Here is a 24,129-nt window from a genome sequence, read left to right as displayed (position 1 = left end):
AAATTCCAATATCTTCTTATGCCTAATTATGGTATGAAAAAAACTCAGTAGGAAAAAAATAAAACTCACAAGTTAATAGGACATTTATAAGTCTTACCATCCTGGATCTCAGTTCTTACATTTTTTCATCAATGAACTTTGAGAAGGTCTAAGTTAGTGAACAAGAAATAGGTATAGTGCGTCTTTCTGGTATTTAGTAAACTATACGGTGGAACTGCATAAAAATAATAATGCTTTTCTGAAATCATCAATTATTTAAAAATAAATCAGGTTTAAGTCAAAAGTGATTAAAGGTAATTTTAATCAAAAAGTTTAGTGTCTCATATATATTAGCGTAAAAGCTACAAAATCACCATTATACCTTGGTTTTTCTCTGGACATCAATTTAGATTCTTGCCATGCTGACTGTGTAGATATTCTTGCTCAAATGGCTTTGTGATAAAAAAGAAAGTGAATTTAAAATTTTTTATCTTCCTAGTAGGAAATTATTTTATTAAAATTATCTTAAAAGAGCCACTTGATTACCTCAAATTATCACTTCTCGTGACTTCAAAAATCTTAAGTTGTTGACAAACTCAAGAATGTATCAAACTCTTGCTCTTTTAAAACATTGAAACTGGGGAAGCTACAATATGTTTTGTTAAATCCGTAATCTGGAATTGAAAAGGTGACTTAATGGGGTTTATTCTGGGCAGAAAAATTTTCAATAAGATTTGTAATACTTCTTCCTTTGTCGTTGATATCGGTTTCAGAATACATCATGTTTAGCTCAACAAAAGATGCATTTGTCATCTCACTCCCAATGAACACTCTTTATTTCAATTAACTGTGGTTTTACAAGTTATTTTACAAAACATATTCTGTTCCTTACCCTCCTCGGGGGAATAATCACAAAGAAAACCAGCTTGATATTCTCATAAACACATCAGTGAAATTGAGTATCAAGTGATTTCTATCTTTTCCTTCTCCTCAACTGCCTCCTTGAAACTACTTACTTTTTTACAACTTTCATCTCTGAGACCATCTTTAATAATCTGCCTTAATTTCCTACATGTGTATTATTGTCCTTTGGGTAATATTCATATCTAAATGCGGAAAAGCTCCTGAAAGCAGAGACCCTGTGGATAGTGTCCACATACAGTTTAAAACACAAATTGAAAAAATGCATATATATACACTTAGCAATTTAAATCACAACTTAAAAAGCAATATAGATTTGAAGCGCTACCCAGAGATTTTGTATTCCACGAAAAAGTAAAGTATCCTCTTTATCATCTGTTTCATTGTCTTTGAAAAGGATTATCACCATTACTCTCAGAGCAATAGTATAAAATTCAAAAGTTAAGAGTCTCTCTTTCTATGAATGAAGAAAAGAGTTGGAGCTGAGGTAAGAAAGCGCCTCCCAGTGATGGGAGCCCATCTGGATCCTCGCATCTTACATATGCTCACAGCCTTCCCTACTCATGCTGTATTCCTGTATCAGGCAGCGCTTTCAGCAATGCCACGTAGAGAAGCCACGCAGTAAGTCATGCTCTTTCCTGGGGATTACGGGAAATAAACAGTGAAGAAGATCATTGGTAATGAGAAAAGAGATCCAAAGATGCAATTAAGGCACAAAAAGATCAGAGACGAAACAAAATTATACTCCAAAGGAAGAAAGAAAAAGGCAACGAATGTATAGAACGGCAAAAGGTATGCAAATGCAGGTAACATGGACCCACAAGAAAACAGGGAGAGATGAAATGATCTAGGTTCATTACAGAGAATTCTGAGTCAAAATTAGGCATGAGCAATAATGCAGGAAGACGACACGGTCACGGTCGCTCTTCTCTACCGGTGTAAGACAAAATTAAAGGAAAGTGCAGAACCTATTGGCAGTCAAAACCACCCTGAAACAAGCTTCTTTTTAGACCTCTCTAATGACAAAGGGTATTTAGCCCAAATCTACACTGGCAAAACAATATGCATTAAAACCAAAGGGAAGACCAGTGCTGAAAATGACTGACATCACAGGCAAGGAGTACAGTTTCTCATGGTAAGTGCTATGTGTTTCAATTCTAAGTACTATAAAAACAAATTCTCCTATCATATTTTGAATTCGCTAACTCTAATTTCAACTAGTTTACATTGCTGTATAATTAAAAATTAGAGGGATTATTTGCCCAAGTGACGTAAGCTTCTGGAAATCCACAGGAATCTGCAAAAATTTACAGAACTGAATAACTAAAGTATGAGGGTGAGGCACAGATATGATATAAAAACCACACGAATTCACAGTGCAGCCAGACATAAAATTAAAATTTGAAAACTGAAAAACAGAACCAGAACCACAGCTTGAAAAGTAAACAATTTTGGAAGCTTTTGCAACAAAGTTCATCATATTCATGTGTTTGTGAAAAGGAATACATATTCGTAGATTTAGATCCTGCCTGTTACCTATATGGAGAGAACGGACAGAAAGAAAAGTCAAGAGGGGTCTACCATCCTAACGTACTCAAAAGAGAAGAGTGGGAGCTGCAGGAGTGCAGTATTGCATCCTGTTCCCCATTCCCTGGAGAGGGTAAGGGCTGGAAGGCACGCCAGGATCCCCAGCGCGCTGCCGGAGATGCTGCAGTCAGCAGGATCTCTCACCGTGGAACATATGCGGCGCCTTTTCCAAATAGCACCAAAGCTAGCTTCACTGCATTGCTCCCGTCCTACACAGACAGCCTTATTTCAGCAAGCTGAACCGGCAGCCTTCTGCTCTGCTCGGCTCTGCCCTGTCCATCCCATCACATCCCAGTTAGACTTTGCCTTACCATTCCAGCCAGAGCAGAATTTTTCTTCTGGCTGGTACCATAGTGTGGTATCAGCTATGACTCTTCTGGTATATTACGCCAGGGGAGTGCACACAGGGAGCTGTAAAAAGGGACTGAGAGCAGCGGGGACATCTCCAGCGTTTGTTCTGCGGTGGTGACATTACGTAATGCTGTGACAGTCTGAAGCAGACGCCGCTCGACGACATGGCTGATGTGCTGTCAATGGCTGGACGTTCCGGAACACGAGGCACGAAAAAATCAGTGGAAAATCAGTGGTGTAATTCTATATATGGGTGCGCATGCGTATGGGGCAAGAAGATTGGGCAACCTAGAAAACTGATTAAATATTGCAGTTTTATGTCAGGAAAGTTTGTGGCTAAATTCCTTTTGAGCCCAACGGGGTAAGGATTCAGTCCTTAATTAAAAGGCAGGAATAATACACAATGAAAATTAAGAACATGTTTCTTTATTTTTCCTTGACAGCAGCATTAGCCCAGGCTACTTTATGCTTTGTTTGAATGAAGAAGCAAAATGTAATTAAAGTTTTAATTAAAATTGAGCAGAGTCCACAAATCTGAAATGGATAGTGCTGTTCTAACACTGTACTGGAAGACCTTTCAAGTAAACTGATGTTCTTAAATGAACTGCGTTCTTTTTAAAAAAAAAAAAAAAAAAAAGGCATTCTGTCAAGTAAAAGGGTACTAGTGAAAACTAATGAGTCTGGAAATGTGTCATAGAAACAAACTACCACTAGGCATGTATTCTGAAAGGGACAGTGAATATGTATTTTACGAAGACTGAGCTTCTTCACATACTTATTCTTCTCTGAAGGTGAGGATTCTGTTCTTTATCATATTACGGTTAGTAAATATGTGCATCTTCTTCATAAAGAGGTGGTGGTACCTTTGAAAGCTGAACTTTTTAATATACGAAGGAAGAGAACACCTATCCACAGTAACACTCGCTACAAGATATTGCTAAAAATACTTTGCTGGGAGAATTGTTGGGAGAAGTACCTGTATCTCTTAAACACATCTGTTACATTAACATCTGTACAAGAACATGGAATTTATTCGTACATTTGGCCTTTTGCTAATTGGCCGAGGCTCTGGCGTGCAAGTAACCGCATCTCAATTTTAATTACCCCGTTACCTGCACAGTTTCTTTGTCAGCCGAAAAGCTTGGCGGTGCAGGGAACCGCCACCCCCCTCCCCTGGATTTGCGGAGCTCTTTCGGGCGGTGCGGGGTTTGGGAGCGCGGTTCTTCCCCCCCCCCTTCAAAGGCGGGTGCGGGGGCTCCGATTGCCCCGAGGGCTCCGCACGGCCGGGCTCGGACTCCCCCTCCTCGTCCTGGGAAGGCGGAGAGCCCCATCCCGCCTCCGAAAAGCCCCTGAACGGGCTCCTCAGGGGCGGGGGCGCTGTCTGCAGTTGTATAAGATCATTCCATTCCCGCCCCCAATCTCCGCCCGTTTCTCCTCACGTCGGGGGCCGGAGAAGCCAAGCCAAGGAAGGGGAGTACCGGGAGGATGGGGACGACACCCCAGCTAAGGAATGGGTTTGGGGACAGGATGCAGAAGGAGGCGGGGGGGGGGGGGGGGGGGGGGACGGACACAAGACACCTTGCAGGTGACTTCATGCAGGGAAGGGACCGCCCGGCTCGGGGGGAGGGTGGCGTTCCCCAGTGGGGAGAGCAGGAGACTCCGGGGCGGGGGGGGCGGGGGGAGCTGGGGACACCCCCGGGAGGAGGAGGCGGGAGGGGGGGGAAGCCTGGCACCGGCAACCCCGCAAATGGCAATGAGGGACTCCAGCTGCTCGGGTGGGTGGGATGCGCAGGAGGGAAGGCAGCGCTGGGGGAGGGGGGGGCAGAGGGTGGGCTGGGGGGGACCCACGGCGTGCGGGAGGCTGCTGGAATGCCCCCCCCCCGGTGCTGCCTTCCCTTTCCCGCATCCCACTCCCCCATGCGGGGTGGTGGTGGGGAGAGCCCCCGTGTCCCGGTGCGGTGGGAAACCGTCCCCTGCCGCAACTCCATGCCCAGCATACTACGGGGATCCGGTCCTTCCCGGGAGGACGTGGGGAGAAATTTGGGAAGAGGACGGAAAAGAAGCACCCCCGGATCACCTGCAGGCATGTCCGCCCACTCGGGGACGGACAACTCATTTTCAAGCGGTGTTTGCGCGCAAAGTTGCGCCGGCCAGGCTGCCCCACCCCCCCTCCTCCTCCACGCTCCATCCATCCATCCATCCATCCATCCATCCGCGGCCGCGCACGCCCCCGCAACTCCTCTCCGCACAAAACGCCTCGCTTTCCCCGGCGGCTGCTCACGATCTGTCTCAGCCTGCTCCTTCTTTTGTTTTTTTGATCTCTGTAAACGAAATTCTCCCTCCCGTCGTCCGTCTCCTTTCCCTCCTCTTCCTCCTCCTCCTCACGCCTTCGCGAGGGGGGAAAGAAACCGGCTTGGATGTCACCTCAGCTCCTCTTATCTCCCCCCCCCTCCATTTTCACCCCAAATGATGCCCCACTAAATAGCCGGAGCCCGGCAACCGCACCGACCGTGCGGGAAGGGGCGAGCGCACCCGCTTCCCAGGCGGTCCTCGCATGGCAAATGAAATAAAACACCAAAGTAAAAAATAAATTAAAAAAAATCTCTTACAGGCAGTAAGAATATCACTAAGGCGATCGCAAGGATCGGGAGCGCTTCTGCCTTCCCCGTGGGTGTGATGACCTTGCGGGGACTGCTCCCGCTCTTGGGTTTCACACGCTCTTATTTTTGGTGGTGGTGGTGGTGTGGGGGGGGTTGTTTTGTTTTCCCCTCCTGGGAAAAAAAATAACGTCCTTTTCGCTCTCTCTTTCCAAACGAAGCAGAACGCCCAAAGACTTCCACTTTCACTGTCACGTTTCCAAGCACAAATTCCGAAGCGAGGGGCTCAAACGGCCGCTCCTGAGGCGGCGGGTGCTTGTACCCCGATAGCCGCGGGCTCCGCTCTCCCGTCCCGCAGCACCCCACGGCCCAGCCGCTGCCGACAGGATTTCCCTCCCTCTCGCCCGGGAAACAGCAACTCCCGCGCACGGAGCGGCCGAGACGAACGGCGAACAGCAACTTTACCGGCGAGGACGATCCCCTCCCGGTGGCCGCACCGCGCCTCCATCCCCGCCGCCGCCGCCTTCCCGGGTGGAAAAGCCCCGCGCGGGGCAACCCCGAGGCAGCCTCGTCCCTCCCGACCGCACCGCCGGGACGGGCAGCTCCCCCGCCGGCACTTCGCCCGGTGCCGACCCCGCAGCCCCCTTCGTCGTCCCCCCCGCCCCGGTTTCCCGCCGCCGGTGCGCACTTACAGCTGGGTGCTGAGAGCTGTCCGCGGCGTGGAGGAAGGCGAAGGGGTCCCGCCGTGGGGGGAGGGGGGGTGCTGCGGCCGGAGGGACGGCGCCTCAGGGACGGCGCCTCACTGCGCGCCCGCCCGCTCGCGCCGCAGCTCACTCCGCGCCGCCGCCGCCACCGCCGCGCGCGCCCCCGCTCCGCCCCGCGCGCCGCCCGCCCCGCACTGCAGACCGCCGCCCCGCGTCCCCCCCCGCCCCCGCGCACGCGCGAGCATGCGCGCGGCCGCCGGGGGCGTGAGGGAGGGGGAGCGCGGGCGCGGCGGGTCGAGACGTGGCGGCGGCAGTGGCGGGGGTGGCGGGGAACAGCGAAAGGGAGGGATGGAGGGACGAGGGGGAGCGCCGGGGAACACGGAACCCGCAGGAGCTCCCTGCCCGGGGGTCGCGGGCAGCTGCCGCCTCGGCGGGGCGGCCTCGGAGTCGCTGCCGGTGACTCGGAGCAAAACGGCGGCACGGCCCCGCGGCCTGCCCCGCCACGCCCCGTGCCCGGCGTCGACCGTAGCCATCGTGCGTGTGCGGGGACGGGAGCCTGCCCTGTGGGCTGCACGGTGTTGGGGCTGGCTCTGTTTAGTGTCTTTATCAGTGACCTGGGCGAGGGGATTGAGTGCACCCTCAGAGTAAGTTTGCAGACGACAACAAGTTGAGTGGGAGCGTTCATCTGCTTGAGGGCAGAAAGGCTCTACAGAGGGATCTGGACAGGATGGACCAATGGGCTGAGGACAATGGTATGAGGTTCAACAAGGCCAAGTGCCGGGTCCTGCACTTGGGTCACAACAACCCCATGCAGCGCTCCAGGCTTGGGGAGGTGTGTCTGGAGAGCTGCCTGGTGGAAAAGGACCTGGGAGTGTTGGTCAACACCTGGCTGAATATGAGCCAGCAGTGTGCCCAGGTGGCCAAGAAGGCCAACAGCATCCTGGGCTGTATCAGGAACAGTGTGGTGAGCAGGACTAGGGAAGTGATCATCCCCCTGTACTCGGCACTGGTGAGGCCCCATCTCAAGTGCTGTGTCCAGTTTTGGGCCCCTCGTCACAAAAAAGACACTGAGGTGCTGGAGTCTGTCCAGAGAAGGGCAACGGAGCTGGTGAGGGGACTGGAGAAAAGCCTTATGAGGAGCAGCTGAGGGAACTGGGGTTGTTGAGCCTGGAGAAATGGAGACTGAGGGGAGACCTTATTGCTCTCTGCAACTACCTGAAAGGAGGTTGCAGAGAGCTGGGGGTCGGTCTCTTCTCCTAAGTAACAGGCGATAGGACAAGAGGAAATGGCCTCAAGTTGTGCCGGGGGAAGTTTAGATCGTATGTTAGGGAAAATTTCTTCACCGAAAGGGTTATCAAGCATTGGAACAGGCTGCCCGTGGAAGTGGTTTGATCACCATCCCTGAAGGTATTTAAAAGATGGATAGACATGGTGCTGAAGGACATTGTTTAGTGGTGGATTTGTCAGTGTTAGGTTAACGGCTGGACTTGATGATCTTGAAGGTCCCTTCCTACCTAGATTATTCTATGATTCAGTTGGTGGCGTTTTTATCCAACAGTGCAGGCTGCTCTTGGGTGGGTGGCACTTGCGTCCCATCCATGGAGCCACCTGTAGCCATCATGCATGTGTGGAGCCATCATCTTGCATTGCAAGCCACGCTTTCATTGGCAGTTCTTTTCCACAAGCATCTTGTGTGGAAGTTAATGTTAGATAGTTTAATTTGCATAACATTGTTCATCCCTTTGATGTAAAATCCAACTGATCTTGCCCTTCAATACAAAATCCAATTGATCTTGCCCTTCTCTTTCTGTTGTAACTGTCATTGTAGTAGAATCATAGAATAGTTTGGATTGGAAGGGACCTTTATAGGTTGTCTAGTCCAGCTCCCTTGCAACGAGCAGGGACATCTTCATCTAGATCAGGTTGCTGAGAGCCCCATCCAACCTGACCTTGAATGTTTCCAGGGATCACGTATCTGCTATCTCTCTGGGTACTCTGTTGTAGCGTTTCACCACCCTTGTATAAAAGTCTTCCTTCTGTATAGTCTAAATCTACCCTCTTCTAGTTCAAAGCCACTAGCCCTTGTCCTATTGCAAGAGGCCCTGCTAAAAAGTCTGTCCTCATCTTTGTTATAAGCCCCCTTTAAGTACTGTAAGGCTGCTATAAAGTCTCCCCAGAGCCTTCTCTTCTCCAGACTGAACAACTCCAACTCCCTCAGCCTGTCCTCATAGCAGAGGTGTTCCGTCGTCTTCACGGCCCTCGTCTGGACCCATTCCAACAGGTCCGTATCTTTCTTGTGTGAGGGCTCCGGAGCTGGATGCAGGACTCCACATGGTTCTCACTAAAGCAGAGTAGAGCGGCTGTAGTACTTGCTGTTCTGGTAGGAGTAAAGATCAGGACTCTTTCACTAGACATTGCACAGCATATGACTAATTGGTAGGCCCCTTCTCAGCAAAGACATACATAAATGTTTACTTTCATGCATGGCAAGTTCTGTTGCTGACTGTTTACAATACATAAATTAAGAATATTTAGCAAGTCCTAAGCGTAACACTAGAGAAAGCAGATGGATACAGCAAGGAGGTGAAAGGAGGGCAGAATAATGACATATAAAAAAGAGTATCTAAACCAAGCCATGCCCATTTTTATCTTACTACTCATTATTTCAGAAAAAAATGAAAACATAAAGATTGTATGATAGATGGTAATAGTTTTTAGTTTATTGTTGAAATTTCCAAAAAATTCAATTATAACTCCAAATGATGCACGAGGTATTGTACAAATGCACATGAAGATGCAGTATTTACACTGTTAATATAGACAATTGAATTTATTAGTTACCTGTGTGACAAGGAAAAATCACTGATTTTACACCCAGGTTTACTTTTTTGGCCGTAAGATAGTAGTTTTATGATTTTATGCATTTTTGGAATTTCCCAGAGCATTCCTCTTCCTCAGATGACATTTTGATTTTCTATATGTGCAAAAATGGAGCTGGAAAATGCTAAAAATTTAGGTTGATTCAAGCCTGAGCACCAACAAACAGTGAGGAGGTGATTCACTTCACTGAGTATCTCTGAAGTTCCTGTTTTATTTGTTCTGATTAATTTAAATTATTTCCTGTCATCTTCATATTTTGCTACCTCATTGCTTGCTCGGCCTGCCAGATCATTAATAATCATCTTTAGCATAATGAAAGTTAGAGTGCTGTGGCATCTGCTTGGTAAGTTTTAACCACATTGTTCCCTCATATTCTCTGTTTCTTGTTCAGTTTTTTATTTATAAGTTTGTCTTTTGCCATCACAGTGCAACATTAATTCTGTGTGACCTATTTTGATTGTGTCCATATTGCTGTTACTGCATGACTTCATCTTATCTTGGTAACTCTTCTAAGTGGCATCAGTGTAGCTATGGGAGTGCAGAGCTCTGTGTTGGCTCTCAGACCAGGTATTTACTTGGTGTTTTAGTTGGGTTTTGCTGCTGTTTCATTTTTTCACAGCTACCCAGGTAACAATATCTTAGTCATGTGGTTGAAAGCTAGTTTAGGATTGTCTACTGGGTGGCTGGCACGTAGAGAATCATAGAATCATAGATGATCAAGGGGCTGGACCACCTCTCTTATGAAGAAAGGCTGAGAGACCTGGGTCTGTTTAGCCTGGAGAAGAGAAGGCTGAGAGGGGATCTTATCAATGCTTATCAATATCTAAAGGGCGGGTGTCAAGAGGATGGGGCCAGACTCTTTTCAGTGGTGCACAGAGACAGGACAAGGGACAATGGACACAAGCTGTAACACAAGAAATTCCAGCTCAACGTGAGGAAAAACTTCTTTGAGGGTGCCAGAGCACTGGAACAGGCTGCCCAGAGGGGGTGTGGAGTCTCCTTCTTGTGTGATACTCAAAACCTGCCTGTATATGTTCCTGTCCAGCCTGCTCTAGGTGAATCTGCTTTAGCTGGGGTGTTGGACTAGGTGATCTCCAAAGGTGCCTTCCAACCCAAACCATTCTGTGATTCTGTAAATAGAACTTTTCATATGTGTTTTTTTTGTTCTTTGATTTCAGTGGCAGAATTCCCGTTTACTATCAAAAAGTGTAGATTAAGCAGAAGATGCTCTGTGGTGTGTTTTCATGCACGACTTTCCTCGTCTACATTTAGATAATTCTTGCATAAGTTCAGGTTACTTAGACCATGTTTTCAAATGCATTTGAAACATGATGCTCATTCAAAAAAAGAAGCACTCTGAGGTATTATTATAGAAAGCTTTGTCTTATTTTTTCATGTACTACATCACTGTAACAATGCAAGAAAAAATCACATTTGAAAAGTAAAGATATAATATAAAACCTCCCTGTTTGTAGTATTACTGCTTCGTCCAAAGTGCCCGCGAAGAAGCTGTATTTTGCCTTAAATCAACGATTTAATAAATGCTGCCCATTAAACCATGCACAGGGTTATCATTAAGAAGGTAAAAATGACATTATCAGCAGTTGTGCTGTTATGACATGGCTTACGCTGTGCTGTCCTACACCTGAAGCCTTTTGTAAGCTGGCTGTAAAAGTTTGCCAGTTCAGACCGCTGGCATTTTCAGCCACTTAACATCCTTTTTTAATCTATGTAAATGATAATACTGTATTTCAGACTGTGGAGAATTAGAGGCACCGCACTTGTTTATCATATAAATAAATGTAGGATTTTTCATTTTCTTGCTATTCAGTTCTTTGGATTTTGCAAATGAAACTAATCGTTGCCATTTAGCAGCTTTAAATGGTTTTTGAACCTAAAGAACAGATTGTTCATAATGGAAGTACATCAATTTAAACAGTCAGAATCTGACCCAAAGTTTTCTATTCGTTGTATTTTTTTTATTTTAACATCACAATGAACAGCATAAATATAATAACTCTTAGCATATGAATGAATAGCAGAAAAATGTAGGTACATGCTCCTACAGTCTGCCATGGCTTACACGGGTCTCCTTTAGGCTTTGAATCCTAAACGTTCTGCTTATGCCTTTAAAAGAAGACAAGTGATGCCCTAAGCCTCTGATCTTGTCCAGGGAGATAGATAGGCATCTCCAGAGAGGAATTCAAAATCTAATGAAACTGAAGATCTTCCTCTCCTTTTTTTCTCTCCCTTCTTTGCTCCAGAGTAGAGAATTCAATATTAAAAGACACAGTAGTCTCTGAGAGGAGTCACTATCTCAGCAGGTGGCTTACTGGTAATGAGATTTTTTTTTTTTTTTTAGCATGACCTCCTGTTTTACAGACATCAATTTAATTGCAGAATACCTTTTCAGAGGTTGCATTTTCCCCTTTCGCTTTCATACTTGCTAAGAATGTATTTGCATATCTATTTTTTGAGAATCCACATCAGAATAAATATCATGAGAAAGAATTTGAGACTATATCTACATCTACAGCTGTGCACTTCATGATCTACCAGGCCTGTTGAAGGAGGTATTTCCTTCCTCCCTTCTGTGCTCCCTTCGTGCAGTGTCTGCACGCTGAAATACACTTGTCTGTTACATGGGAACTGAGAGCAGCAATGCGGCTGCAAGGATTGGCAGAAGGGAGCTGCTTCAAGGCTTTCTGATTAAATGAAGCTGCTGCAACATGCTGCAGTTGGGAAAGGGTGAGATTCTTGATACTCAATGGCGAACAATGAGCGTGACCGAGATTATCAGTTTCAAAATGACTGTAGATTGTCTTGCTTCTTTAATGTGCTATATATAATTATATGAAAATTACATTTTTATGTATATGTAATATCTTTCACGTTCATCTCGTTCATTTTTAAATAATGCCCCTAAGAATATAGATAAAACAAAACAGACCTTAATTTTTTCTTCTTTGTGGAATGTAATGATTTTATGTATACAGATCACCTCTGTATGTGTCAAACCAAATAATTTATAATTTGGTCTTTTTATTAATGAGATTATTTATTAGTCTTCAATTTCTCAGGCTCATGTATGAAATGTAAGGAAAATACCATTTATGTAACTTCATCTCTGATGTTGTATAATAGAGTCACAGCTGGGGAGTACATGCAATGCCTAACTTTAGATACCTATATTTGATAGCTAAATTACTTGCCTATTTCCTTGCATTGCCTCTGGTGTCAACGAAAATAAAAGGCAGCCCTGACAGGGTGATTTGGACTGGGAACCTGACTACCAGGAGTCAAGCAAAAATAGTTTTAAGTTTAGGCACCTAAACGAAGCGTCTAAAGCTAAATGGCACGAGCCCAGGTTTTACCCCAGTAGGCTCTTTCCCACAGAAGCTGTTCCAGTTGTTCTTCTTAAGTGAGGCATTTGGTCAAGTGGAAATAAAAAGCTGACATTCTGGACCTGAGAAATATAAGCTTCAAGTAACTAATGTTTGTTTGGAAGGATAGGAATGACAAAACTTAGAAGCATTTCATTTTCTACAAATGTCCTCCTAAACATAGCATCGTGCTCTCCTCTGCCATTTAGCTCAAGGCAGAGCTCTTTACATATACAAAATAATTCCTGTGAAGTCAAAATGGTCATGTAGTCTTGAAATGTTCTAAGAGGGCTTTGTTTGCTTATTTGATCCACAAGTGATTGTCCTCAGCTAAAATATTACATGATGACATGTGAAAAATTGGAGTGCAGCTGTGGCTATAATAGGAAATAATAAAGGAAATTAAAATAAGTAATAAAGGAAAAGGACATAAATTTCAAATAGGTCAGTGGATTTATTCATAATGAAATGCTTGGTTTTACCAACACCCACCAACACAAACAAGATGCTACCTAACCTTTTTTTGGACACCAGGTGATCTTACTCAGTTTGCTTGCATTTTTGTCATATTTTTTATTATTGATGTTTGTCATACAGCTATGTATGATTAATAATACACTTCTAGGCTGTGATATGAATGTAATTCCTACTAAAATATGGCAGGGAAGGTAGATGGACAATAAAGGTTGCAGCAGGACTGCTTACTTGCTTATGGACAAATAATCTTGGTGGACATTTACGTAGTTATCTTTTTATAATTAAACTGCACTGTGAGACACGATGACTTCTCATAATAGTCTTTGTTTCAGAAGTACTACTTTTTAATATAATTTGGTTTGAGAAAACAGCAGTGAATCAGCACTCTTGGACCGTAATCACAAAAGCAGGATGTGCTGCTGAGAGTGGAGATACAGCTCAAAAAGTAGGCTACTGGACTACTAAAATAAGTTCAAAACCAACAGACAGAGGTACTCATCAGAGAACAGAGATGTTAAACAAAACACTGAAAAATTATTTCATAATTTTATTTGCAAGGAAATCTTTCCATCTGTAATGCTAGGTCATCTTTTTCTATATCTATTAACCCCTAAAATAAGTGCCAGTCATCTACACGTGCCTCTCTAATTGCCAACATCTCTATTTGTCAAAATCATGCTGCCACTTCTCTCCCCAAAATACATCGTGCAGCATCTAGTCTGGTAGCTGGTATCAGAGATGTCAGTTTTCGTAAAGCTTATCAAAAGCAAAGCAGTTAGTTAAACAACATTTCTTTTCGTGAGAACACCTCCCTTTCTGGTAGTTTCAAGGTTAGGAACATGCAGAGCTGGAGTTTACATTTGGATCAGGATGCTTAACGGCCATCGATGAGCCCGTTGGTCATGAATCTGTTGTTATTAAGTAATTTCTATCTGTGCTTTCTGTAACTTCCTGTTGCAAGGAGTTCCACAGTTAGCTATGCTTTAGATATTTGAAAAAATATTCACCCATAGAATTAATATGGAGCCTCACTGTGTTTAGCATTTAGTGGTGAAAAATGTATTGCCACGCTAAAAGCAACCTGTGCCATATCAGCATATAAATCTGAAGTAACTTTTAAAATACAATTTTATAAATATTTATAAAAATACATAATATAAGAATATTTCAAAAGGAAAAATTATTAATACTGAGATAACTGTACTGATTCTCATTCTTCTTTATGTGATAAAAATGAAAAAGAAAAAAAAAATCACAAACCAAACCACTTTTTAAGTTAGTACCGAATGTTGTGTAGCATATCCCATCACCATGTTTGCTGGAGAATGCAAGAGCCTTCCCCAAAGTCAGACCACAGGGAGCACCTGGGGTATGCATGTGCTGATATCTTTCTGTATTTGATGGAGCAGGATGAAGAGGGGAGGATGAAAAGGGACAGTGTTCTCAGAACCTGCCTCCTAAAAGTCGAAAAGAACCCTTGAAAAAAGTCGTTGAGAACCCTTTACATGTGAGGACCATCCTCAGTGGTTTAACCCAGCATCAGATACTATTATGAAGCGTTTCTGCTTCCCTGAGCCTTCCTCAAGAACATCTTCTCCCTTTAGAAGCCCCGTGGTTAGCCCTCATGGTTAAATTTCCATCCATTCTGTCATCTCTCGGGTCACGGTCTGTCCATCCTGCATCACTCTTTACTCCTTCATCCCTGGAACCCACCACGCTCTCTGCTGCCTTCAACACCCTGTGTCCTGGGGCACGAGCCCTCTTCCAGAGTGGCTGGTTGCTCCCAGAGGAGCATTGTAACAAAAAATAAGAAAGGGTGGCTATGTACATATTATATTTTAAAGTTCCAGTGTGGCTTATTATCTTAAGAGAAAAAGAATTTTGATATTTTCACTTGCTCTTGTGATTTGTTTAGCATTGATAGAAAAGTAAACTAAGCAAAAGGGGGAGCGCTCTGGTGTGGCTGTCGTACGCAAAGGGTTCTGTAGCAATACAGACTTGAAGCCAGAACACTTCAAACAAAAGCAGCAGGTACTTTCCAAAATGTTGTCTCAAATAAGCACTATCAGCTTTTCTAGCTATGTTTATTATTCTGTGGATCCCTGAGATATCGATGTATCTGGAGATTAATGAAAAATACTCATGCATTATTCCATACACTTGTTAGTTTAATCCAAATTAGGTATAGTATAGCAATAATAAATGTTTGCTATGTGCATAAAATCTTTTTTCATCTTTAACACAGATTTTTCATTATTTTTAACAATTTGATGGTTTATTTCATGTTATGCAGTACTGTACACTGTACAATTCATCTTCCTTCAATTTTTAGATTCTTTACGGATCCCGATTTTTGTACCCGTAAATATTTTCTCCGTGATGTCTAAATTACTGGTCAGTGTACTTCAAGTCATTCCCAGGTGCTGTTGTGTTCAATAATGAGGCCATCAGTGTTTTTAATTTGGGAGGTGAACCAAAAATCGTGGAGTAAGTTGAAATTAATTTAAAATCAACTCACTGCGAAAGAAAAAGATTGCCCCTAGCTCATTATTTTATGACTGCAGGCTGCTGCTAACTGGGTAGTGTATTGTAATGTAACACTGTACCACAGCATGAACAGCAAAGAAAAGAAAGCAATATTGAGTTGGATGAGTTTTAATAAACCCAGAGACTTATAGAGGTCTTAGACTAGATATTTTTTTAACTTACCATTATTTATAATATCTTTTCATCAGATTTAACAAGGTCTAGGGAAATGCTGAGTATATTTTACTTCATGTAATGTTATTAGACCCAGCAGTCCTGAGTTTTTGAGCGGTAATTTGTCTCTCCAGATCAGAGGTGTTAGATGAGTAGCTAAAAAATGTCCCTATAACACGCCTATCATCCATTGCCTTGGATAATGATTTTAAAAAGAATTTTATAAGGAAAATGGTTTGCTCTGAAGGCTATTCTAAGTCAAAAGAGCTAATATCTTCGCAGTTAAAAATTTGTGACATAAGTAATTTTCAAATAACTAAACAAGAACTGAGTAGGTTTATGAACTGTTTGTTGTACTGTACTTTGGCATACATTGTTAGACAAAGATTCATCATACCCTGAACACATAATCATAGGATGGTTTGGGTTGGAAGGGACCTTAAAGATCATCTAGTTCCAACCCCCCTGCCATGGGCAGGGACACCTCCCACTAGACCAGGCTGCTCAAAGCCCCATCCAGCCTGGCCTTGAACACTTTCCGGGATGGGGCAGCCACAACTTCCCTGGGCAACCTGTTCCAGCGTCTCACCACTCTCACAGTAAAGAATTTCTTCCTAATATCCAATCTAAATCTCCCCTCTATCAGTTTAAAGCCATTATGCCTCATCCTATTGCTACACTCCCTGATAAAGAGTCCCTCCCCATCTCTCCTGTAGGCCCCCTTCAGGTACTGGAAGGCCGCTATAAGGTCTCCCCGGAGCCTTCTCTTCTCCAGGCTGAACAACCCCAACTCTCAGCCTGTCCTCATAGCAGAGGTGCTCCAGCCCTCTGGTCATCTTTGTATACTAGGATATGTGTGTGTATCTCTGGTGTAAGATAGATCCTTTCTTCACATTTCTTCAGTACCTTACCCATGAGCTTTCCAGAGGCTGATTAGAACAAACAATTCCTGTGCTCTTAACTAGTTGTCTTATGAAGGGATAAAACGGAGGAGGGAGGCAGTTCCTTATTCCTTTTGCTCCAAAGAGGTGTCCGCTAATAAATGCAGAGTATGTTCTGCTCTCTCATTTCTGAGTGGAGCAACTCCGCGGGCATGCACAATCGAGACACTCAAGAGGAAGCCCAGACAGCTCAGCCTAAATGTCTGTTGCCAGCATCAGTCTCAGTGAAGATAATGTTTCCCCCTGTGATCCCGCTAAGCTTCCACAGTGTAAAAGTGACAGCTTAACTGTTGGTTAACAGTCAATAAAAGAATAGTGCTGGTCAAAAGACATGTCTGTGATTTATAATGCTATTCGAGATAGAGACACCTGATCCTAAATGAGCTTACTTAGGTTCCAGCAATAGGAGAGTCATGCGAATGCATCCCTGAGTCCAGATTTATTTACCTGCTGGTCCAACTGCTTCCTGTACGCAAAATTTTTTAGAGTTCATGACATCGCATTCTGCAATGCAGTTCATTACACAATCTTTTGTCATGTTATTTTTATCTCCAGCCTTTTCTGAAGCAGTTATTTTACAAACCCCTTCTCAAGTGATTAACATCTAATAGCAAATGTGTGGGCTAAGGTTCACTTAACCGAATTTAGACATCGGAGTAGCCTTCTGCATTTGAGTTAGCCTCACTGTGTTGCCAGTATAGTCAGTTGCATTTTTAACGGTTTATCTCTTCCTAAACATCTAAAATACTTGAAATTCAATGTCAGCCCAGAAGTGCCTATTTTTTCCCCACAGTCTATAAAGGGAACCTTGAGTGGTTAGCTCAGATGCAGATGTCCTAAATTAGGTTACGTGAAAAGCACCCTGTAGTTTTCAGACTGATAAGAAATATCGCTAAGTGTAAAAATGGCAGTCCTGGCGCTCAAATCTGTGGGATCTACACCACTGACCCAGTTGCTTCACTGTTGAATTTGCATTAACTTAGATTGTATCTCCTCTTCTGCAGACATAATGTATTTTAGAAAACATAGGGAGCTCCAGTCCATGTGCCATCATTTCAGTATAATAATCAGTTAATCAGTAGTCTGGTTTTAGTCTTATCTTTTAGATAAGTCAAGTCCAGTAAGAAATGGGTAATAGGTCAATTGTAGATTTACCTCTTGGACTACACCATGTTGAACTTTCATCATTTTAGGTGGGGATAATTGTACCCAATTTAATCTTTATTATAAAGAAATTGCTGTTACTGCAAATCGTTTTACTCTCTCTCTGTAGCTGGGTGAGATACCGCCACGTGGCAACGCATCTTTTCTGCCTTAGAGACTTAGATGAATGGCCGCCTGGGTGAGGGTCTCACACGCTGGACATTTACATTTTAAATGATAGGTGACAATTAGCCACACAGCAAAAGAGCCCAGAGTTTAGGGCTTATTTAGAGCTCAATGATCCCGTTTAGGCACAATATTCTAAGGAAGTAGTGGTTTAGGTTTTAAAGTCATATTGTGTTCTAGTTTCCTTGTCTTTGCAAAACAGCTAGTAATTAATGGTCTTTCACCCTGATGCCATTTCGTACTAGTGATACAGCAGTAAGTGTTTTGTCCAATTTAATTTAATTTTGAACAATAGCTTAACTGAGATTCTGTTGTTTCTCTTGAGAAATTTATCTTATAGTCTGTCAGAGTTGTACAAATGTAGGTTAGTACATATACATAATTTGCATGTGTATATGCAAATACACGCACACACAATGTTAAATCTGCATTATTTACTGCCCAATCTCATGTGTTAAGACTCTGCAGTCTTTCTCATGTCGTATGTTGATAGTTGACCAAGTTTAAGACTGGGCCAAGTAGGAAGCTATCTGATTTTGCAGCTGTTCAGCATGCCCCTCAAGAAAAAGCCCCGTGTTCTTAAAGAATTTTTTTTTCCCCCTAAGGCTTTTATTGAATACAAATTTCTGATTTGTAGTCTTGAAAAAAGAATGTTAAATTCCTCCTGGATTTATGGACCTAATAGACCTTGTTCAATTTCTTTTTCTTCCACCCATAACTCCTTTTTTTTTTTTCCCTAAGGCTGTGAAAAACATTTAAAAAGGATATTTTGATCAAAATTATTAACTGATCTCTATTCATGCCATGAGTATTACTGGAATTCTGTATCTCTTTCAAGCTAGCAACACCTGAATATATGAAAATAGATTAAAAGGAATAATTGCTGAATTTAAAAGCAAACTGCTTATTAAATCAACATAGTCTAGCAGTTGTTCTAGCGAGCAGTCAGTGTGGAAACCATTTACCAGTTGCTAGGATGTCTCATTTGTAGTGTTGACCTTCAGCTATATCAAATCACTACATGCTGTGAAATAGTGGAGAGCAATAGCCTACCTACCTGTATGCTATGCCTGGTTCCTGGGGCTTGCTGAAGACAGATACAATGCTCCTGCAATTTACAGCAGTGCCAGGAAAGCCCAGGATCACAGGAAAATATACTCCCAACCAGCCCACTCAACAGGATGGGCAGAGCCAAGTGCCGATGAATGGACATTTTGTCCCTGTGTTTGCCTGCTTTAGGTACTTTTCCCTTCTTTGAGTGTTTTTCTGTGCCTGTGGAGGGGAGGATTTTTGTAAATAAATATTTGTGTATAAATTAACACTGTAGCTACCCTGTGACTTCATGGTATATGTCAGAAAGCACCTTATACATGAAACTACATGAACAAAGTGCTGCTATTTTTTTAAGAGAATGAGAAAAAGACAGTGATTGTTATTATAATAACCTATTGTCTGAGTGTTGAAGCTTTAAAGAAATAAAAAGGAAGAATTCAATATTGTTTCTATGTTGTAGAATCAGTGCCTAACAGTGGCATTCTACACTGTCCCCTTCCAAGAAATAAAAATAGCTTTCTTTCTTTCTTTCTTTCTTTATTTATTTATTTTATTTTATTTTTAACAGGTAGAGGATTGCTCATATTAATGGTCACATAACATTTTTCATCATCACTTCCGCGCTTTAAAATATCATGTTATTAATTTTTCCTATTCTTTGCAGTGTTACATGCTAACAAATTAAAATATCCATCTTGGTCTACAGTATTTTACGTATATTGTTATAATTAGAGAATCTCGTTCAGACTAAGATAACTTAAAAAGACACTAAAAGGGAAGTGCCATCCATTATGTTTAAAATTAATTTGCATAAAATATTTTAGGTTCACTTGGTTTCACCTTACAAATACTGCACAAGATGTCTAAGTGTTATTATTGAATATTGCAAATTCAACAGATAATTGTGTTTCCATTGGGAAAAATATTTGCATTTTGAATATCAGCCATTTAGAGCATTTCATCATTATAACCTACGGTATTCCTGCTTTTGTGATTCTCTGTAAGTGATTTTCAGCTTTGTCAACATTGTTTACATCGCTCATCTTTTAGTCATCATTTTAAATATAGTAGATAATTTATATAATAAGCCATAATCAGCTCCTAGTGGTTCCATATTAAAGGCATGAAAAGACAGTTTTTAAATGCCCAGACATACAAACTATGTCATAAAAAGTGAGGAGCCAGTACATTAAATCAGCACATTACTTTATGTGGTGAAGTGCTGTATGTACCTCATGTAGATGTCCTAGATGTACCTCTTTGTTAGATGTTTTCCAACCTAGAACCAAAGAAACATAAGAATTTCAGTTTCCAAAATACAAGGCTGATACAGATGTTACCTATATATTATATAAAAAAAAAATAAAAATCATGTTGGTATGATGATAATAAATTGTATTTTGTGAAGACAACTGAGACCTAGGAGAACAGTATTTTCTGTAGTTCAGAAGCTCAATCTTCTCCAATTTTTGGAAAACTAGGAATTGGCTTCTACCCCCGTTGTTTATATTAATAGCCACGACATCTGGAGACTTTGCAAAACTAGTAGGGAACACATAGGTTGCCCACATGCTTGATGACACACTTCAGCTACTTCTCGTTAACTCTGTGTGCCTGCCAAAAGTGAGCTCCTGACAACTGCATTTTGACACCTGACTAAACAACTGTGTTTTGTGCCCATGTTTAATGCCCAGAAATAATACTATTTATTAGATCAGGATGGTGGTGAATAATAAAAAAGGAAAAATAATGTATCTATCTGTTACGATGTGCCGATTGCTTTGTACTGTATGTAAACAATGCATTTGATTAATTGGTATTGAAATCTTGCTTCATGATTGGCAAATATGTCATAATCACACTAAATTAAAGAACTCCAAAAGTATTTATTTATCGTGGCTGATATATAGGAACAGAGGAACATGTGTCTGGAGGAGAGCTTTAGAATCATGGACTGCATATGTGAATAATTGGGAGTAGATATTTCGCTAAGAAATATGATGTCTTCAGTTGTGATCCCATTATAGCAAACAGTTTCTGATGTCCAAATCAGATGTTTTAATTTTGAAGAACTTATGGCATGTTAATGTGTAATGAAAGAAGCCTCTGAAACATTTGCTGTGATGTAATGCGCTCTTCAAATTCCAGTCAATTGCTCTCAAAGTCAAAACCTTCTGTCATTAGAACAAAACATACCATTATTCTGTTCTGCCTGCTGAAAGGTCAACATATCTTCTTTTTTATCACTGGACAGATATACTTTTTGGAAATAGTTGAAAGAGGAATAATCAAAAAAAAAAGGACGAAGTCATTCAAAAATCTTTAACAGATTTAAAGAGGGGTGGATATTCAACCCACAAAATGGGCACTGAGTTTGTAAGGCCAGTTGTTTGTTATTTCATGAATATTTAGGCTTGGTTACTCTTCATTACTAGCACATTTCAAAATACAACATCTTCTTGAAAAATGTAAAAATACAGCACATTTTTTTAAGCATTAATAACAGTCTGAAATACATATCTAAAAAGAACATAAAAGTGGCCATACTGGATCAGACGTGTATGTCTGGTCTGTGTGCAGATGGCACAGTATATTAACTCCCAACACTGGCCAGTAGCTGATGCCCAGAGAAAGTGTATAAGAAACAATGCAAATAATAGAAAAAAATCCTTCACTTAGTACCCTCTAGCTTCTGACAATCAATGTTTTGCAGTTTGCTGAATCTTAGTTTGTGCTTACTAGGTTACGTTATAACCTTAATAGGTTAGGGAGGTCTCTTTCATGAATTTTATCTTAATTAGTTTTGAAACCTCTTATACCTTTGATCCTCATCATTACGTGCTAGCATGAGTTCCACAATTTAATTATATATGAGAGGTACTACATTTTATTTGTGCTAAGCTTCTGGAACAGTAATTTTAATGATACATCCCAGTTCTTGTCCTGCAAGGAATTTCTCATACCCTATTTGACACATCCAAAAATGATCTGGAAGAGAGAATGCATAGCAAGGTGACAAAGTTTACTGGTGATATTGGCTTATTTAGAGTTGTAAAAATGAGAACCTCATGTGAAGAACTGTAGAAGGACTTTGTGAGATGGGGCAATAAACTGGCAGCTGAAATTCAATTTGGAGTAATGATGTAAACTGCTGCAGAGGGGGAAAAGAATAGTCCTATCTTCACATTTAAAATGGTGGGCTCTGAAATGATCGTTACTGCAGAGGAACCGGCTCTTCCAGTTATGATAGATGGGTCAATGAAAATGTCAGTGATCAGCAGCAGTCAAAAAAAAAACAAAAACAAAACCCAAGCTGAGTGTTTAAAATTATTAGGAAAGGAATAAAAACCAAACCAAATAATATTAGTATGCTGCTGCATAAACATGTGAAGCGCCTGCAACTTGACCACTATATGCACTTCTGGTCCCTCCTGTTATGGAGGATATGGTAGAATTCAAAAAGGCTCAGAGAAGGGCACCAAGGATGATCAAAGGTATGGAGTTGCTTCTCCAGTGGGATCAACCAAATAAGATTCTTCTTCCATCTGGAAAAATAGATGCCTGCTCAGGATGTGAAAGAGGTCTGAAAAACATGAGTAGCATGGCAGGGGTATATGGGGATTGAGTGTTTACCATGTCTTTCAACACAAGAAGGGAGGCATCAAAGCAGAGCACTGGTTCCAAATAAATAAAAAGGGATTGTTCTTAAAATTGTTGAGGTTAAGCTGTGGAATTCTTTGTTCCCAAATTTTGTGGGTGCTAAAAGTTTACATGGAATTAAAGGCAGACTGGAAAGAAATCTGTTGAATATAGAAAAGAAATCCATGTAAATCCTGAATGTGTAGGCAGTGACCAAACTAGAAATGGTCTCAGACTGAGATTTCTCAGGAGATGCACATGTTTTATCCCATTCCTGTTCTCTTTACAACATGCCTGAGCTTTTGGTTGCTGTTGGATAGCACGCTGGGCTGGACTGACCTGAGTATGATCCAATATGGCCACTCTTAAGTTTCTAAGAATAGTCCTTTTCTTTTTCCCTGTTTTATACTACCAATGACTTTATAAAATCATATCTTGTTCCCCATTAATCATCTCCTTTCTTCAGTTAAAAGTCCCAGTATATTTATTTTTTTCTCATATGAAAGTTGTTTCACCTTGATCATCCCTGCTGTTTTTTTCTACATTTTCCAGTTCTATTTTCTTACGTTTTCTCCTTTTTTTCACTGCTGGTGAGTGTTGAATTACTGGTTTTAGAGATTTTCTGCAGATTGGCCCATATCTTCATATCTTTTTTTTTCTTTTTTTTTTTTTTTTTCTGAGTAGTAGTAGCTAGTAAATATGTACTAAATGTACATGTATAGTTAGGGTTATTTTTCTTCTACATATTAGTTCTCATTTATCAATAATGAGATTTATCTATAGTTTTATTATACAGTCATTTAATATTGCAGGATGATTCTTGTATTCTTCACAATCAAAACTGTAACTTGCAGTCCCTCCAATAACTGTGATCTGACTTACGTAGTTTTCCAGGTAATTTATGAATATGTCAAAAAGCATAGTTTCCAGCACAGGCTTTTCAGAAATAAAAAGAGAACAAATAAAGGCTTTGTCAGGGCCATCAGTTTGATTTCATGTGAAGTTTGATGGCCATAGGTAGATACTAAATACACACAACTCAAAAGTGCACTTCAGTTTTTGATTTTCCGCTTCAAAGGGACTTTCATCTTGCACACTTGATTTTCATCTGTTCTTGCCAATGAAAAAGGCATTATAATCTTGATAATTTTAAGAAGCTAGATAGGAAGTGGCTGAACAAGATTTCAGAATTGCCCTGATAGGAGAACTTGAAGACTATTATTTTCCTGCCTCTGATACATCCCCAAACTATCATGAAACGATACATCATGCGCTTTGCCAAATACCTCTGTGTGAAAGTTCAAGGAACCAAAATCAGTAAACTGCACTACTTTTATTGCTATAGGACAGTAGAGCACCTATTTTATTTGTCTTTTTGCTTATACAGGAACTGAGGTGCAATCAATATAGGGAAGACTGTCTTATGAATCTTCTCACTTGTCCCACGGATATTTTGCACTTTGATTACATCCTTTGGCAGAAAGTTATGTGGATGCTGCTCACACTTGGCTTTTGCACTGTGGACTTCCCAGCATAAACTGCATGTCCTGTGAGTTTCTGCAGGACTTTATCACCTCTTAAATGGCTC

At 41.7% G+C, this 24,129-nt stretch overlaps 1 protein-coding gene across 3 annotated transcripts in view; it reads right to left on the bottom strand.

The window, feature by feature from the left end:
* VSNL1 (visinin like 1) overlaps positions 1-6,355 on the bottom strand; it is a 91,058-nt gene extending 84,703 nt beyond the window's left edge. The window contains exon 1 of one of the 3 annotated variants that reach the window (XM_063330520.1): positions 6,128-6,355. The gene's annotated coding sequence lies outside the window, so the exon portion shown is untranslated. Of the gene's footprint in view, positions 1-5,447; positions 5,588-6,127 lie in introns of those variants that run through there. The other 2 variants (XM_063330518.1, XM_063330519.1) reach the window with 2 other exon arrangements.
* Between the last annotated feature and the right edge of the window lie 17,774 nt (positions 6,356-24,129).

This window comes from Chroicocephalus ridibundus, chromosome 3, assembly GCF_963924245.1.
Source record: "Chroicocephalus ridibundus chromosome 3, bChrRid1.1, whole genome shotgun sequence".
Classification (NCBI taxonomy): Eukaryota; Metazoa; Chordata; class Aves; order Charadriiformes; family Laridae; genus Chroicocephalus; species Chroicocephalus ridibundus.
The sequence above is the reverse complement of the archived record's forward strand: the minus strand, read 5'-3'. Positions and strand labels throughout refer to the sequence as shown.